At 46.0% G+C, this 16,640-nt stretch overlaps 1 protein-coding gene across 2 annotated transcripts in view; it reads left to right on the top strand.

Annotated features, from left to right (window-relative positions):
* The window catches only part of LOC144669450 (growth factor receptor-bound protein 2-like), a 35,062-nt gene that overhangs the window by 9,009 nt on the left and 9,413 nt on the right, over positions 1–16,640 (top strand). The gene's annotated exons all lie outside the window — the stretch shown is intronic.

The following is a 16,640-nucleotide window of genomic DNA, read 5'->3' as shown; positions in this document are numbered from 1 at the left end:
TCATAACTTTCAACTTGCACATTTCAGTGTGGTTCAATCTAAATAGTTGCTTAGTTGCAACACTGAGACTTGCGTTTAATGGTTTTAAAGGCATGTTACTCAATTATTGTTACTCTAACTGAGATGTCATTCCAAGTATCTTTGCAGAGGAGTCCAAAACAAGGGCTCCATAAATATAATTAATGAATCGAATCCTGAATTCAGAATCAACTCCTTTACCCAAGGGAGTGGTGAGAATGTGGAACTCATTGCCACATATAGAGTTAAAATGAATAGCATCGATGCATTTAAGGGGAAGCTGGAGAAGTACAAGAGAGAAAGGAATAGAAGGATATGTTAATAGGGCACGACAGAGTAATTTGGACAAATTTCAGGTGGACCAGTATGGATCCCTTGATCTGAATGGCCTGGTTCTGTGCGGTAAATACACTCATTGCAATAAGGGGAACGCCTGGTGATTTTGCAGTCTTTGTATAAGGAAGGAAATGTATTCCTGTTTAATTTTAGCATTTAGGAATTGGCTGCAGCAACAGTGAATCAGCTTTTGAGAGCTGTTATTTTAGTGACTGATTGCGTAACCCCCCACCAGGATTCAGAAACCTCTTGTTGAAACGAAAGAAACAGAACAGTACAGCAAGGTAACCAGATGTACCAAAACCTCCTTCGCTAACTAGCTAAGTATTGCAAAACCTACAATTCATACAGTGAAATCTGGACTATGTTTCACATCCGTGTGTAATTCATGCCCTATTTTACAATGGCTGCTTTCGTTTGAGAGTATTGCATCTGCAACTTTTTTTAAACTGTCTTTTCCTCGCACGATTTTCTACTGATTTCTCCCCACACCCTCAAAAAGGGCGGTGCATCCTGCTAGGGTTACAGGCGAAATTTGTCCTATGTTACCTGCCCAAGGAGCCATCCTTCTTGTGTGCTTGGACAGCGAGTGCCAGTTGCTATCTGACCATGGCAGGCATCACAGCTTTGCCCAATCTCAAGCCTTGAACATCCTAGCAGGACTCAGTTGTCAGGAACTGGTATTCCCGCCCCACCCCCAACCCCCAATCCCCAATCTCATCCAGTCCATGGGCACTGAGGCCAATTGTAGAATGCCCACTGCTCCCCAAAACCGAGCTGAATGAGGTCAGCACAAACCGGGCTTGCATTGGCATGGATGTACCCATCAGGCAGCTCGGAGGAGGTTCATTAGGATAATTCCTGGGCTGGTGGGGTTTTCTTATGAGGAAAGGTTGAGCAGGTTGGGCCTATACTCATTGGAGTTTAGGAAAATGAGAGGTGATCTTACTGAAACATAAGATTCTGAGGTGGCTTGACAGGGTAGATGCTGAGAGGATGTTTCCCCTCATGGGGGAATCTAGAACTAGGGGGCACAGTTTCAAAATAAGAGGTCTCCCATTTAAGACAGAGATGATGATGAATTTCTTCTCTCAGAAGGTCATTAGTGACTGGAATTCTCTTTTCCAGAGAAGTGGAGGCTGAGTCATTGAATATATTCAAGGCTGAGTCAAGCAGATTTTTGATTGACAAGTGAGTCAAGGACTATGGGGACAGGCAGGAAAGGGGAGTTTAGGCCACAATCAGATTAGGCATGATCTTATTGAATGGCGGAGCAGGCTCGATGGGCCATCACAGGCTTGAATCCTACTCCACTGCTGACAAGCGGAGACCAGAGCTCTGTCTCAGAATTCTAGATCAACATCCAGTGGGATCCTCGTGGGTGACTCTGCCCACACTTCATTGTGTGGGTTGTGGGATCCCAAAAACTGCTCCTGATTAACCGCCCCTCCCCCCGACTCCCCTCTCAGCTGGAATAAAGGTGGAGACAGCCCATGGAAGGACTGCTTATGTCTCAGTCTGTCAGACCGACCGACACGAGAGTCTTTTCAATATTCCACCCTTCACTCCACGGGAAGACACAAAACCAACATAGAGGCTGCCGTCTTTTGACAAGTCTAAAACCAGAATGCACCAAATCAGTACCAAACTAAAAAATATCGACACCGACCCACATAAGGAGATTTTAAGGCAGGTGAGCAAACGTTTGGTCAAAGACGTCACTTTTAAGATGCATCTTAAAGGAGGAGAGAGAGAGAGAGACAGAGAGATTTGGAGAGGGGATTCCAGAGCTTAGGGCCCCGGCAGCTGAAGGCACGGCCGCCAATGGCGGAGCGATTAAAGTCAGGGATGTTCAATGGGCCAGAATTAGAGAGGCGCGGAGATCTCAGAGGGTTGTAGTGATAGAGGAAGCGAAAGATGACGAGTGGCGAGGCCACGGAGTGATTTGAAAGCAAGCACGAGAATTTTAAAATTGAGGAACTGCCAGACTGGGATTCAACATCTGTCAGCGAGTGCGGGGTTAGTGGGTGAATGAGACATGGTGTGAGTTAGCGACTGCCAGGTGAGTTTTAGATGAGCCGAAATTCACAAGGGAACTGCACAAACTTATCTCACGACCGAGCTTTCAGTTGGAAATATTTTTTAAATGTCATTTCTCGGGATGTCCCATAAAAAAACCAGAATGAGAAAATATTCGGGCGAATGAATGAGCATCAAGATCGCCCACTTCCACCTCCGTAACCCTCTCTGTGTCTGCCTCAACCCATCTACCTGCCACTTTCCTTATCTCCGGACTCATCCTTCCCAATGCCCTCCTGGCTGGTCTTCCACCTTCCACTCTCCAAGAATTTCGGCTCATCTAAAACTCACCTGGCAGTCGCTAACTCACACCATGTCTCATTCACCCACTAACCCCGCACTCGCTGACAGATGTTGAATCCCAGTCTGGCAGTCCCTCAATTTTAAAATTCTCGTGCTTGCTTTCAAATCGCTCCGTGGCCTCGCCACTCGTCATCTTTCGCTTCCTCTATCACTACAACCCTCTGAGATCTCTGCGCCTCTCTAATTCTGGCCCATTGAACATCCCTGATTTTAATTGCTCCGCCATTGGCGGCCGTGCCTTCAGCTGCCGGGACCCTAAGCTCTGGAATCCCCTCTCCAAATCTCTCTGTCTCTCTCTCTCTCCTCCTTTAAGATGCACCTTAAAAGTGACGTCTTTGACAAAACGTTTGCTCACCTGCCTTAAAATCTCCTTATGTGGGCGGGTGTCGATCTTTTTTGTTTGGTGCTGATTCTGTGAAGGCCCTCGGCATCTTTCACTTCATTAAAGGTGCTATATAAATGTGAATTGTTGTTGTAATGTGCAGGGTGTATCTGATAGAAGGGGAAGAGAACAGGGAGAGAAAACCAGCAGTAAATCTATTGGGCAGTCAGTAATCCAGGAGTGTCCCAGATTTGAAATAATTTCATTTAACAATTAGATGTTATTGGTGGGTTATATCAAAATTTAATGACTGGTCACGCATTGTATCAAATATCAGTAGCACAAGAGGAAGTCATGGCATTGACCACATTTACACTGGCTTAGGTCAGCGAGTTGTAACTGGGTTTAGTTTGGTGTCACATTTAATGTCACAGGTCATTGAACTCTGTGAAAAATAACTGAGGGTCACTTTTAAAGAGGCGTATAAGGCCACTGACCTTGGGACCTTCTCCGGACACAGATGGCTATCGGGCATGTCCGGAGGAGTAGAGGGGTGGGGGGCGATGTTGAGGACAGGGAATATACCAGATCCAGTGACTATGAAATTGCCACAGAATGGCTGCTGTGTCATAAACAAATCTATAGCCCATGTTACAGGTGGAAAAAAGTTTAAAATTCCCCTGTTAGTTTCAGATTGCAATGAACCAGGGCCATCAACACAAGGGGAGCCCATTGGGTTTGTGCTCACTCTTTAATAAAGCAATCGCAAACTAATCCCACTCTCTCCCATCACCCTGCATCAATCCCAAACTCATCCCACTGCCCTGCTCTTTCCCCATAGCCCCGTATCAATCCCAAACTCATCCCACTGCCCTGCTCTCTCCCCATAGCCCTGTATCAATCCCAAACTCATCCCACTGCCCTGCTCTCTCCCCATAGCCCTGTATCAATCCCCAAACTAATCCCACTGCCCCGCTCTCTCCCCATAGCCCTGTATCAATCCCCAAACTAATCCCACTGCCCGACTCTCTCCTCATAGCCCTGTATCAATCCCAAACTAATCCCACTGCCCCACTCTCTCCTCATAGCCCTGTATCAATCCCAAACTAATCCCACTGCCCCACTCTCTCCTCATAGCCCTGTATCAATCCCAAACTAATCCCACTGCCCCACTCTCTCCTCATAGCCCTGTATCAATCCTAAATTAATCCCACTGCCCCTTTCTCTCCCCATAGCCCTGTATCAATCCCAAACTAATCCCACTGCCCCTTTCTCTCCCCATAGCCCTGTATCAATCCCAAACTAATCCCACTGCCCCACTCTCTCCTCATAGCCCTGTATCAATCCCAAACTAATCCCACTGCCCGACTCTCTCCTCATAGCCCTGTATCAATCCCAAACTAATCCCACTGCCCCACTCTCTCCTCATAGCCCTGTATCAATCCTAAATTAATCCCACTGCCCCTTTCTCTCCCCATAGCCCTGTATCAATCCCAAACTAATCCCACTGCCCCACTCTCTCCTCATAGCCCTGTATCAATCCTAAATTAATCCCACTGCCCCTTTCTCTCCCCATAGCCCTGTATCAATCCCAAACTAATCCCACTGCCCCTTTCTCTCCCCATAGCCCTGTATCAATCCCAAACTAATCCCACTGCCCCACTCTCTCCTCATAGCCCTGTATCAATCCCAAACTAATCCCACTGCCCCACTCTCTCCTCATAGCCCTGTATCAATCCTAAATTAATCCCACTGCCCCTTTCTCTCCCCATAGCCCTGTATCAATCCCAAACTAATCCCACTGCCCCACTCTCTCCTCATAGCCCTGTATCAATCCTAAATTAATCCCACTGCCCCTTTCTCTCCCCATAGCCCTGTATCAATCCCAAACTAATCCCACTGCCCCTTTCTCTCCCCATAGCCCTGTATCAATCCCAAACTAATCCCACTGCCCCACTCTCTCCTCATAGCCCTGTATCAATCCCAAACTAATCCCACTGCCCCACTCTCTCCTCATAGCCCTGTATCAATCCCAAACTAATCCCACTGCCCCACTCTCTCCTCATAGCCCTGTATCAATCCTAAATTAATCCCACTGCCCCTTTCTCTCCCCATAGCCCTGTATCAATCCCAAACTAATCCCATTGCCCCACTCTCTCCTCATAGCCCTGTATCAATCCTAAATTAATCCCACTGCCCCTTTCTCTCTCCATAGCCCTGTATCAATCCCAAACTAATCCCATTGCCCCGCTCTCTCCCCATAGCCCTGTATCAATCCTAAATTAATCCCACTGCCCCACTCTCTCCTCATAGCCCTGTATCAATCCTAAATTAATCCCACTGCCCCACTCTCTCCTCATAGCCCTGTATCAATCCCAAACTAATCCCACTGCCCCACTCTCTCCTCATAGCCCTGTATCAATCCCAAACTAATCCCACTGCCCCACTCTCTCCTCATAGCCCTGTATCAATCCTAAATTAATCCCACTGCCCCTTTCTCTCCCCATAGCCCTGTATCAATCCCAAACTAATCCCATTGCCCCACTCTCTCCTCATAGCCCTGTATCAATCCTAAATTAATCCCACTGCCCCTTTCTCTCTCCATAGCCCTGTATCAATCCCAAACTAATCCCATTGCCCCGCTCTCTCCCCATAGCCCTGTATCAATCCTAAATTAATCCCACTGCCCCACTCTCTCCTCATAGCCCTGTATCAATCCCAAAATCATCCCACTACTCCACTCTCTCCTCATAGCCCCGTATTAATCCCAAACTAATCCCACTGCCCCATTCTCTCCCCATAGCCCTGTATCAATCCCAAACTAATCCCACTACCCCACTCTCTCCTCATTGCCCTGTATCAATCCCAAACTAATCCCACTGCCCGACTCTCTCCTCATAGCCCTGTATCAATCCCAAACTAATCCCACTGCCCGACTCTCTCCTCAGAGCCCTGTATCAATCCTAAATTAATCCCACTGCCCCACTCTCTCCTCATAGCCCTGTATCAACCCTAAATGTCCTCGGTCCAACCACCTTCAGCTGTTTCATCAATGACCTTCCTTCCATCCTAAGGTCAGAAGTGGGGATGTTCGCTGATGATTGCACAATGTTCAGCACTATTCACGACTCCTCAGATACTGAAGCAGTTCCTGTCCAAATGCAGCAAGACCTGGACAATATCCAGGCTTGGGCTGTCAAGTGGCAAGTAACATTCACACCACACAAGTGTCAGGCAATGACCATCTCCAACAACAGAGAATCCAACCATCGCCCCATGCCGTTCAATAGCATTACCATCACTGAATCCCCCACTATCAACATCCTGGGGGTCACCATTGACCAGAAACTGAACTACACTAGCCATATAAATACTGTGGCTACAAGAGCAGGTCAGTGGCTGGGAATCCTGCAATGAGAAACTCACCTCCTGACTCCCCAAAGCCTGTCCACCATCTAAAAGGCACAAATCAGGAGCTTGATGGATTACTCCCCTCTTGCCTGGATGAGTGCAGCTCCCACAACACTCAAGAATCTCGACACCGTCCAGGACAGAGCAGCCCACTTGATTGGCACCCCATCCACAAACATTTACTCCCTCCACCACCGACGCATAGTGGCAGCAGTGTGTGTACCATCTACAGATGCGCTGCAGGAATTCACCAAGTCTCCTTCGACAGCACCTTCCAAACCCATGATCACTACCATCTAGAAGGACAAGGGCAGCAGATAGATGGGAACACCACCACCTGGAAGTTCCCCTTCACTGTCACTGGGTCAAAATCGTGGAACTCCCTCCCTAACAGCACTGTGGGTGTACTTACACCACATGGACTGCATTGGTTCCAGAAGGCAGCTCATCACCACCTTCTCAAGGGCAACTAGGGATGGGCAATAAATGCCGGCCCAGCCAGCGATGCCCACATCCAAACCAGAAGAGAGTTTTTCTTCATTCGCTTCAATTTAAACCGTTCTCAATTTTCCACAAAGTGTCCCAGATTGAGGACCCCTGCTTATAGAGCACAGGGATGTGCAGTTAGTGCCTATTAGTACCAACCCAGTCAATTGGCCAGTTTGACTTAATCCCTTTAGGAGTGCCTTTGGGATAAGATATTTTAACATGAGCAAGAATAGGGTGCAATGCAGTGCAAAGTGTGCAGAGATGAGAGAGAAAACCCTCATACTACTGAACATTCTTTGCAAATCTGCACGGTTTCTATAGCAGTTGCAACTCAAATGTCTGTGCACACTCAGAGCGAGGTGTAAAGTTGTCTGACAGTTCTCAGCAACATGACAGCCTATTTCTTTATGTAGTGACATCGCTCATTTCTAACCTAGATACTAGGCATTTTGAACAAAACAACTTCCACCTTCCATAGACTTGAGCTTATCCAAAACTCTGCCAATCATATCCTAACTCACGCTGAGTCCCATTCATCCCCCGTCCCTGCGCTCGCCGAATTACATTGGTTCCCAGTCCAGCAATGTCTCAATTTTAAAATTTCCATCCTTGTTTGCAAATCCTTCCATGGCCTCACCCACTCCCTATCTCTGAAAAGCCTTGCAGCCCCATAACTCTCTGCGCTCCCCCCAATTCCGGCCTCTCGTGCATCCCTGAGTTTAATCGCTCTGCCATTGGCGCGCCTTCAGCCGCCTGGGCCCTAAGCTCTGGAAATCCCTCCATAAACCTCTCCATCTCTCTACCTCTTTCCCCTCCTTAAAGGTATTCCTTAAAACCTGTCTCTTTGCCCAAACTTTTGGTCACCTCTCCTAATATCTCCTTATGTGTCTTGTTGTCAAACTTTGTTTGACAGTGTTCCTGTGAAGCACCTTGAACACTCTGTATAACTGGAAGTTATTGATATTGTCAATGGTCTTTAAAGTTCAATGTCTAGATCTTAAAAACAATGCAAATATTTATAACAATATTAATTGGAAAGATTTTCTGCATTATAGTCACAGTTGATTGATGTTGCTATGAAGCTGAACGTGGACCCAGATCCCACAAACAGCAAAGAGATTAATGACCAGTTATTCTGTTTTAATGATGTTGATTGAGGAAGGTAGGTTGGCCCACAACACCGGGCCACAGGCCCTTCTCTTATTCAAATCCCAGATCCTTCACATCCAACTGGGAGGGTAGATTGAGTCTCAGCTTAGTGTCTCATCCAAGAGACAGCACTTTCAACAGTGCAGTGCTCCCTCAATACTGACCCTCCAACAGTGCAGCGCTCCCTCAGTACTGACCCTCCAACAGTGCAGCACTCCCTCAGTACTGACCCTCCAACAGTGCAGTGCTCCCACAGTATTGACTCTCTAGCAGTGCAGCACTCCCCCAGTACTGACCCTCCAACAGTGCAGCACTCCCTCAGTACTGACCCTCCAACAGTGCAGCACTCCCTCACTACTGACCTATCTGACAATGCAGTGCTCTCTCAGTACTGCCCCTCAGACAGTACACCACTCCCTCAGTACTGCACTGGAATATCAATTTAGATTACATGTTGCATAATGAGACTTGGAGGCGGGATCTTCCTGATAAAATAGTCCTCAGTGACAGTGAGGGAATGTGATGTTTTTGAAACTGACTCTCTTTGTTTAATAACGCAGTATCCCTGTGATCAGAGCAGTTTCCTCATTATAGCTGACATTGTGATGTTGAGTATAACAGTTGTGAACCCTCGATTTATCTGTTGGTAATACAGTGATACACTAACCCCCAACCCTGTGTGTGAGAATGTGTAAAAGAGATGAGGTCATGTCGGGGAAGAACTGAGATACCTTCCACAGCGGATTAGCCTGACGTCTCTCCCTGCCATGAATAGGCATCGGAGAACAAGGCCAGGAAACCAGTAACCCTTGGGAGACAAGGGTGCAGAGCCTAATAACACCAAATCTGAGTGAGGTCAAATCTTAAAACACGGATTTATTTGTTTCTGAACTTATTCTGCCTGAACTAAGGTTGGGAAATATTTTCAAAATATGAGGCATTTAATATTTGTCATTTATAATTTGGAGTGGGCGGGGGAGAGGAAGAGACATTACTGATTTCCTGACCGGCTTGAAAACCCAATCCTACTGCAACTTAGTGTCTCACTCGATGACCAAAACTCAAAGAGCGAAAGAAATGCTGAGGGATTTCTGCTTACTGAGCAACACCTTCAGTTGGGGATTTCTGACAAAACACTGACATCTGACAGAGTTAAATCCCCTCCCCCCTCCTCACCATCGCGCCACCAATCCCCGTAAAACGACACAGGGTCTTCCATCTCAACGCAATGTCCCAATTCCTGCAGCTTTGTAAATCTGTACATCTCCAGAACAGGTTCTCAGGTCATTTAAAGTAAAAACAGAAAGTGCTGTAAAAACTCAGCAGGTCTGACAGCATCTCTGGAGAGAGAAGCAGAGTTAACGTTTCAAGTTGAATATGACTCTTCCTCCCGAAGAAGAATCATATTCAACTCGAAACGTTAACTCTGTTTCCCTCTCCGTGGACGCTGCCAGTTCTGCTGAGTTCTTACAGCACTTTCTGTTTTTACTTAAGATTTCCAGCATCCACAGTATTTTGCTTTTATGTTTAGGTCTTTTGTTTGTGGGATCTTGCTGTGCACAAATTAGCTGCCACGTTTCCTACATTACAACAATGACTACTCTTCGAATGTCTGTAGAGTGCTATGGAGTGTTCTGGGGCTGTGACAGGTGCTATATAAATGCATATTCTACCTGTTTTCTTTTTGCATCTGTCAAAATGCAATTAAACAACAACACCTCTGGTGGGGGAAAAGGGTGTCAAATGAACTCTGAACTTGGCTGGTTGCAATCCTCTGACCACTGGCCAACAGGAGAATTAAGGTGTGTCAGCATTCACTATCTGCCTTGCTGTTCTGTGGTTATGCACTAAAAAGGAAAGCGATTGGGTTCATAAACGTTGGAGAGATGTTGATTTGCATTTTTGAGGTTGGTGGGTTTAAGGGAAGCTACAACACTTCGAGAGGTCTTTGAAAATCTGAGGTTGAAATAAAACTCGGACACAGGTTGATTCCAGGTACAGCATGTGCCCTGTGCTGAATGTGCTCGCTTCCTGGAAATGTGGATCAGGGAATATTCTGTCACTTAGAACAGGGACGTGAAAGAACAGCTCAAACTGACAAAACTTAATAAAAGCAAAAAACTGCGGATGCTGGAAATCCAAAACAAAAATAAAAATACCAGGAAAAACTCAGCAGGTCTGGCAGCATCTGCGGAGAGGAACACAGTTAATGTTTCGAGTCCGTTTGACTCTTCAACAGAACTAAGTAAAAATAGAAGAGGTGAAATATTTCACCTTTTTTCTATTTTTACTTAGTTCTGTTGAAGAGTCATATGGACTTGAAACATTAACTGACAAGACTTAATCATCGTTTTCAAACTTATAACTAATGCAAACAAGAAGGAAGAATGTAGGAATATAGAAACAGGAGGAGGCCATTCAGCCCCTCAAATCCATTCTGCCCCTCCAGCCCACTCTGCCCATTCAATGAGATCATGGCTGATCTGTTCTGTCTACTAACTGCAACCAACTGGTGGTGTGCTGCACTGTCAGAGATGCAGACTTTCAAATAACAAGATGTTGAACTGAGGGCCCGCCTGCCCTCTCAGTGTCTTTACTCTGTATCTAACCCCGTGCTGTACCTGTCCTGGGAGTGTTTGAAGGGGTCGGTGTAGAGGGAGCTTTACTCTGTATCTAACCCCATGCTGTACCTGCCCTGGGAGTGTTTGATGGGGACAGCGTAGAGGGAGATTTACCCTGTATCTAACCCTGTGCTGTACTCATCCTGGTAGTGGTTTAATGGTGACAGGGTAGAAGGAATTTTAAAACACTGTATCTAGCTGGAACAGTGTCCATCATAAAATTTACATGGGAAAGGAAGGATGAGAAATTGGGGGCAAAATGTCCCTGTAACTGACATGTGATGTGTTACTGATCCATTTATAAAGAAACACCAAATGAAGACTGTGAATGAGCTAGTGTCTAAATAAGGAACATTTCTCTACTGTTGTACACGTTTTGCATTTTTCAGAAGATCACTATGAGAGAATGGAGCCTGACTGCTACAGTTTATTGTGCATGAGAAAGCTTTGAGTTGTGTAAAGCTGCAGGACATCCTGCCGGTTGTCTGAGCTGGAGGTTGGGGTGATCTCCCAATGAATGCGGAGCAAAACCTCAGTGTTTCGGTTTAACTGAACTGACCAAGCTGAGGGGAAACAACAGAGAGTTTGACCTGAAGTTAACTGCGTTTTTGGGGTTGCCTGGCACTCTAGTCTCTCAGCCTGTAGACCTGTCCTGGACACTCACTGCATAAACAAGGGAGCTGACCTGCACAGATTAATAAAGCCCCACTCTCAGATAGTGTGGGTGTAGGGATGTAACCATTGGTGTCACTGTTCCTAGGCTAGGGAGGAGCAAATTCATCCAGGCAAATTCCTGCTCCTGATTGCCCCAGTCCAGCCTACCTGTCATCTCTCCATATCCCTCAATCCCACTTACCCACCTTCTCACTATATCCCTCAATCCCACTTACCCACCATCTCTCCATATCCCTCAATCCCACTTACCCACCATCTCTCCATATCCCTCAATCCCACTTACCCACCTTCTCACTATATCCCTCAATCCCAATTACCCACCATCTCTCCATATCCCTCAATCCCACTTACCCACCTTCTCACTATATCCCTCAATCCCAATTACCCACTATCTCTCCAATCCCGCAATCCCACTTACCCACCTTCTCACTATATCCCTCAATCCCAATTACCCACTATCTCTCCAATCCCGCAATCCCACTTACCCACCTTCTCACTATATCCCTCAATCCCAATTACCCACCATCTCTCCATATCCCTCAATCCCACTTACCCACCTTCTCACTATATCCCTCAATCCCAATTACCCACTATCTCTCCATATCCCTCAATCCCACTTACCCACCTTCTCACTATATCCCTCAATCCCAATTACCCACCATCTCTCCATATCCCTCAATCCCACTTACCCACCTTCTCACTATATCCCTCAATCCCAATTACCCACTATCTCTCCAATCCCGCAATCCCACTTACCCACCTTCTCACTATATCCCTCAATCCCAATTACCCACTATCTCTCCAATCCCGCAATCCCACTTACCCACCTTCTCACTATATCCCTCAATCCCAATTACCCACCATCTCTCCATATCCCTCAATCCCAATTACCCACCATCTCTCCATATCCCTCAATCCCACTTACCCACCATCTCTCCATATCCCTCAATCCCACTTGGATGTGAATTCCAGTTCAACAATGACAAGTTATGAGACTGAACCCAATAAGTTTGCTAATCTATGGGTTGGCAGTGGATAAAATAAACATTGAAGCTGATCGATTGATGTTAAAAAAACATTAGTTCATTGACGTTCTTTCACCCCTATCTGGTCTGACCAACAGCGGACTCCAGTCCCAAATGATGCCTGAGGTTGGCCCCATTAGCACCTCCCCAGGGCCACGTTGTGCCAGGGTCTATCCCATCCCGAGAAGGGGGAAAAAGAAACATCCCGATCATCGAGGGGAAATCGTTGCACAGAGAGACTGGATGCTCAGAACTCAATACCAGCAGCTCTGCTGCCACTTGCCAAAGATTGAGGTGGTGATAACAGGGAGTGTGTTGTCAGTTTGTGCTGTGCTATCTGATGATGTCAGGAAGCAGAGGCTGATAGAGACAAAAAAAAGAAGGGTTTTGGGTGAAGGGAGCTGAAAGCTGTGTGTGGTCTCAGGCAGCACAGGCACACAAGAAGGAAACCAACCCTTGCACTGCATCTAAAACGACATCAGAAGATTCTTAGAATATTCTGATGCTAGACATGGCAGTTCAAAACCAAAACTCTGCAAGAAACTGCACATTCAGGCTTTTATAGAACCACGCAGCATAGGAGGAGGCCATTCAGTCCATCATGCCTGTGCCAGCTCTTTGAAAGGACTATCCAATTAGCCTCACTCCCCATAACCCAGCACATATTTCTTTCTCAAATATTTATCCAACTCCCTTTTGAAAGTTACCATTGAATCTGCTTCCACCGCCCTTTCAGGCAGCACATTTCAGATCACAACAACTCACTGCATGACTTTTCATGTCAAACTCACCAAGGCTCCTTAGACAGCAGCTTCCAAGCCCACGACCACTACTTTCTAGAAGGACAAAGGCAGCAGATAGATGGGAACACTACCACCTGGAAGTTCCTCTCCAAGTCACTCACCATCCTGACTTGGAAACATATCGGCCGTTCCTTCAATGTCGCTGGGTCCAAATCCTGGAACTCCCTCCCTAACAGCACTGTGGGTGTACCTACACCACATGGACTGCAGCGGCTCAAGAAGGCAGCTCACCACCACCTCTCAAGGGAAATTAGGGGTGGGCAATAAATGCTGGTCTAGCCAGCGAAGCCCACATCCCATGAACAAATTTTAACAAGGAACCAAAGGCAACACTACGTAAAGCTTTTTTATGCAGTGAGTGGTTGGGATCTGGGATGCACTGGCTGAAAGTGTGGTGGAGGCAGATTCAATTGTGACTTTCAAAAAGGCAATTGGATAGACACCTGAAGGGGAAATAAAGATTCTGGGCTATGGGGAAAGGGTGGAGGAATCAGGCTAGCTAAATTGCTCTTGCAGAGAGTTTGCATGAATTTGACAGCCACACGGGACCTCCTCCTGTACCGTAACCAGTCGATGATTCTGTGAGTGGTAATGACCTGGACCTTGCTGCCTATGAGGGTGGTAGAAGCGGAGACAATCATTGATCTTAAAAAGAAATTGGATGTGCATTTGAGGGAAATAAACTTGGATCGTGACGGGGATAGAGTGGGGGAAAATAGGACTGACTGGATTGCTGTACAAAGCTGGTATGGACTCAATGTGCTAAATGGCCTCCTTTTGTGTGTTACCCATTCTGTGACGCCATTCTATGTCAGCTCAGGTTCTTCGCTAATTACCTTAAATCTCTGTGTCCTCTTTCTTTTCTCTTTTGCTAAAAGTGCTCCCGCTCTGCGGTAAATGTTTGAGAGAGACCCATTCAGATGTCCCTGGGATTCAATCCCAGGATCTCAGATTTAGTTGCGGTTGGGGTTCTCCCGATTGGCTTCGAACTCCCCTCCTCTCCCCCTGATGCTCCGATTGTTGTCTGATAACTTCTGCTGTAAATGTCGGTGACAATCCCCAGTGGGCTGTTTGACCGTGTCCCATGCTTTGCCATCCTGTCGCTTCCCTGAGCCAATTTAGTGCCTGATTTAGTGTGGCTTTGTACTGTAGGCATCATAACTCATTTCACATAAGAACTCGGCAGACAAGGGAGAAAACATCCTTTCCGCAGGATTGAAAGTCAGTGTCTAGATCACTGCACTCCCCATAAGTCACTTGCAATAACTCCATGTTAGACCAGGGAGGATTGTTATGCTCACAATGAAGGACTTTGTGTGACAGCAATGTAAATCAGGAAACTGGGTGTGGAGAGAATTGCGTGGCTGTGGATCAAACTTCCTGACCTCAACACCCAAATTCCTAATTTGCACTCCCCTCACACAGAGGAACCTCCCCAGGAATTCTGCACAGGAACGCAGGAACCACTGCAACATGAGGATCAAGGTTGACCTTGTTCACTTTCTACCATCCTGATAATCGCATGGTACAATGATAATGGGACACAAGAAATGGGAGCAGGAGTCGACCACATGGTCCATTGAGCCTGTTCCACCATTCAATACGATCATGGCTGGACCTTGGGCTTCAGCTTCATTTTCTCACCCGCTCCCCACATCCTTTAATTCCCTGAGAGACCAAAAATCCATTTATCCCAGCCTTAATGTATTCAACGATGGAGAATCCATGGCCCTCTGGGATAGAGAATTCCAAAGATTCACAACCCGTTGAATGAAGTAATTTCTCCTCATCTCAGTCCTAAGTGATTGGCCCCTTATCCTGAGACTGTGCGCCTGTGTTTTTAGATCCCCTGACCAGCAGAAACAATCTCTCAGCCTCTACCCTATCACGCCCCTTCAGAATCTTGTAGGTTTTAATGAGATCGCCGCTCATTCTTCTAAACTTCAGAGAATATAAGCCCGATTTACTCAGCCTCTCATCATAGGACAACCCGCTCATCCCAGGGACCCAATCTAGTGAACCTTCACTGTACCGCCTCCAATGCAAGTATATTTTCTTAAATTCGGAGACCAAAGCTGCACACAGTGCTCCAGATGCGGTCTCCCAAAACCCTGTTTAAATCTAACAAGACTTATTTATTCTTGTACTCCAATTTCCTTGCAATAAAGGCCAACATGCCATTTGCCTTCCTTATTACTTGCTGCACCCACGTGCTAACTTTGTGTGTTCTTTGTACGAGCACATCCCAGCCTCTTTGAAAATCAATACTTACAAGTTTCTCATCTTTTAAAAAATATTCTGCTTTTCTTTTCTTACGACCAAATGAATAACTTCACGTTTCCCTACATTATACTCCATCTGCCACCTTGTTGCCCACTCATGTAACCTGTCAATATCTCTTTGCAGCTGCTCTGTTTCCTCCCCACAGCTTACCTTTCCATGTAGTTTGGCATCATCAGCAAATTTAGATACATTGCTCTCTGCCTCTTTGTCTAAGTCATTAATATAGAATGTAAATAGCTGAGGCCCCAGCACTGATCCTTGTGACACTCCACTATTCACTGCCTGACAACTTGAAAAAGCCTGTTTATGCCCACTTTCTGCATTCTAACCGTTAACCAATCCTCTATCCATGCTAAAATATTACCCCCTACTCCAAGAGCCTATTAAGCTTTTGAGTGGCACCTTATTGAATACCTTTTGGGAATCCAGGTATACTACATCTACTGCTTCCCCTTTATCTACCCTACTAGTTACATGCTCAAAAATTCTGATAAATTTGTCAAACATGATTTCCCTTTCATAAAACCGCATTGTTTGATCATACTATGATTTTCAAAATGCATTGGTAAGACTTCCTTAACAATAGATTCCAACATTTCCCTAACAACTGATGTTAAGCTAACTGGCCTGTAGTTCACTGTTTTCTCTCTCCCTCTTTCTTGAAAAGCGGTGTAACATTTGCCAACTTCTGAACTCATGGAACCATTCCCAAATCTAAAGAACTTTGGAAAATTATAGCTAGCACATCTATTATCTCTGCAGCTATCTCTTTTAGAACCCTAGGGTGTAGGTCATCAGGTCCTGGGGACTTGTCAGGTTTTAGTCCCTTGGGTTTCTACAGTACTTTATCTCTGCTGATATTAATTTCCCTAACTTCCTCACTCTTTTTAGCTCTTAGGTTAGTGTCTATTTCTGGTATGGAATTGTCTTCTACTGTGAAGACAGAGACAAAATATTCTTTCAATGCTTCTGCCATTTCCTCATTCCCCATGATAATTTCTCCTCTCTCTGCCTCTAAAGGATGTTTACTTTAGCTATGGAGTTTTTATCTAATCCCAATGATCAATCTCAATCAATGAATCTACAACAGACCCAGACATGAGGTGGGGAAAACTCTCCATTGTGG

Source organism: Cetorhinus maximus, chromosome 29 (genome assembly GCF_964194155.1).
Source record: "Cetorhinus maximus chromosome 29, sCetMax3.hap1.1, whole genome shotgun sequence".
In the NCBI taxonomy this organism is placed as follows: Eukaryota; Metazoa; Chordata; class Chondrichthyes; order Lamniformes; family Cetorhinidae; genus Cetorhinus; species Cetorhinus maximus.
Note: the sequence above shows the minus strand (reverse complement) of the source record. Positions and strands in the feature narration are given on the sequence as shown.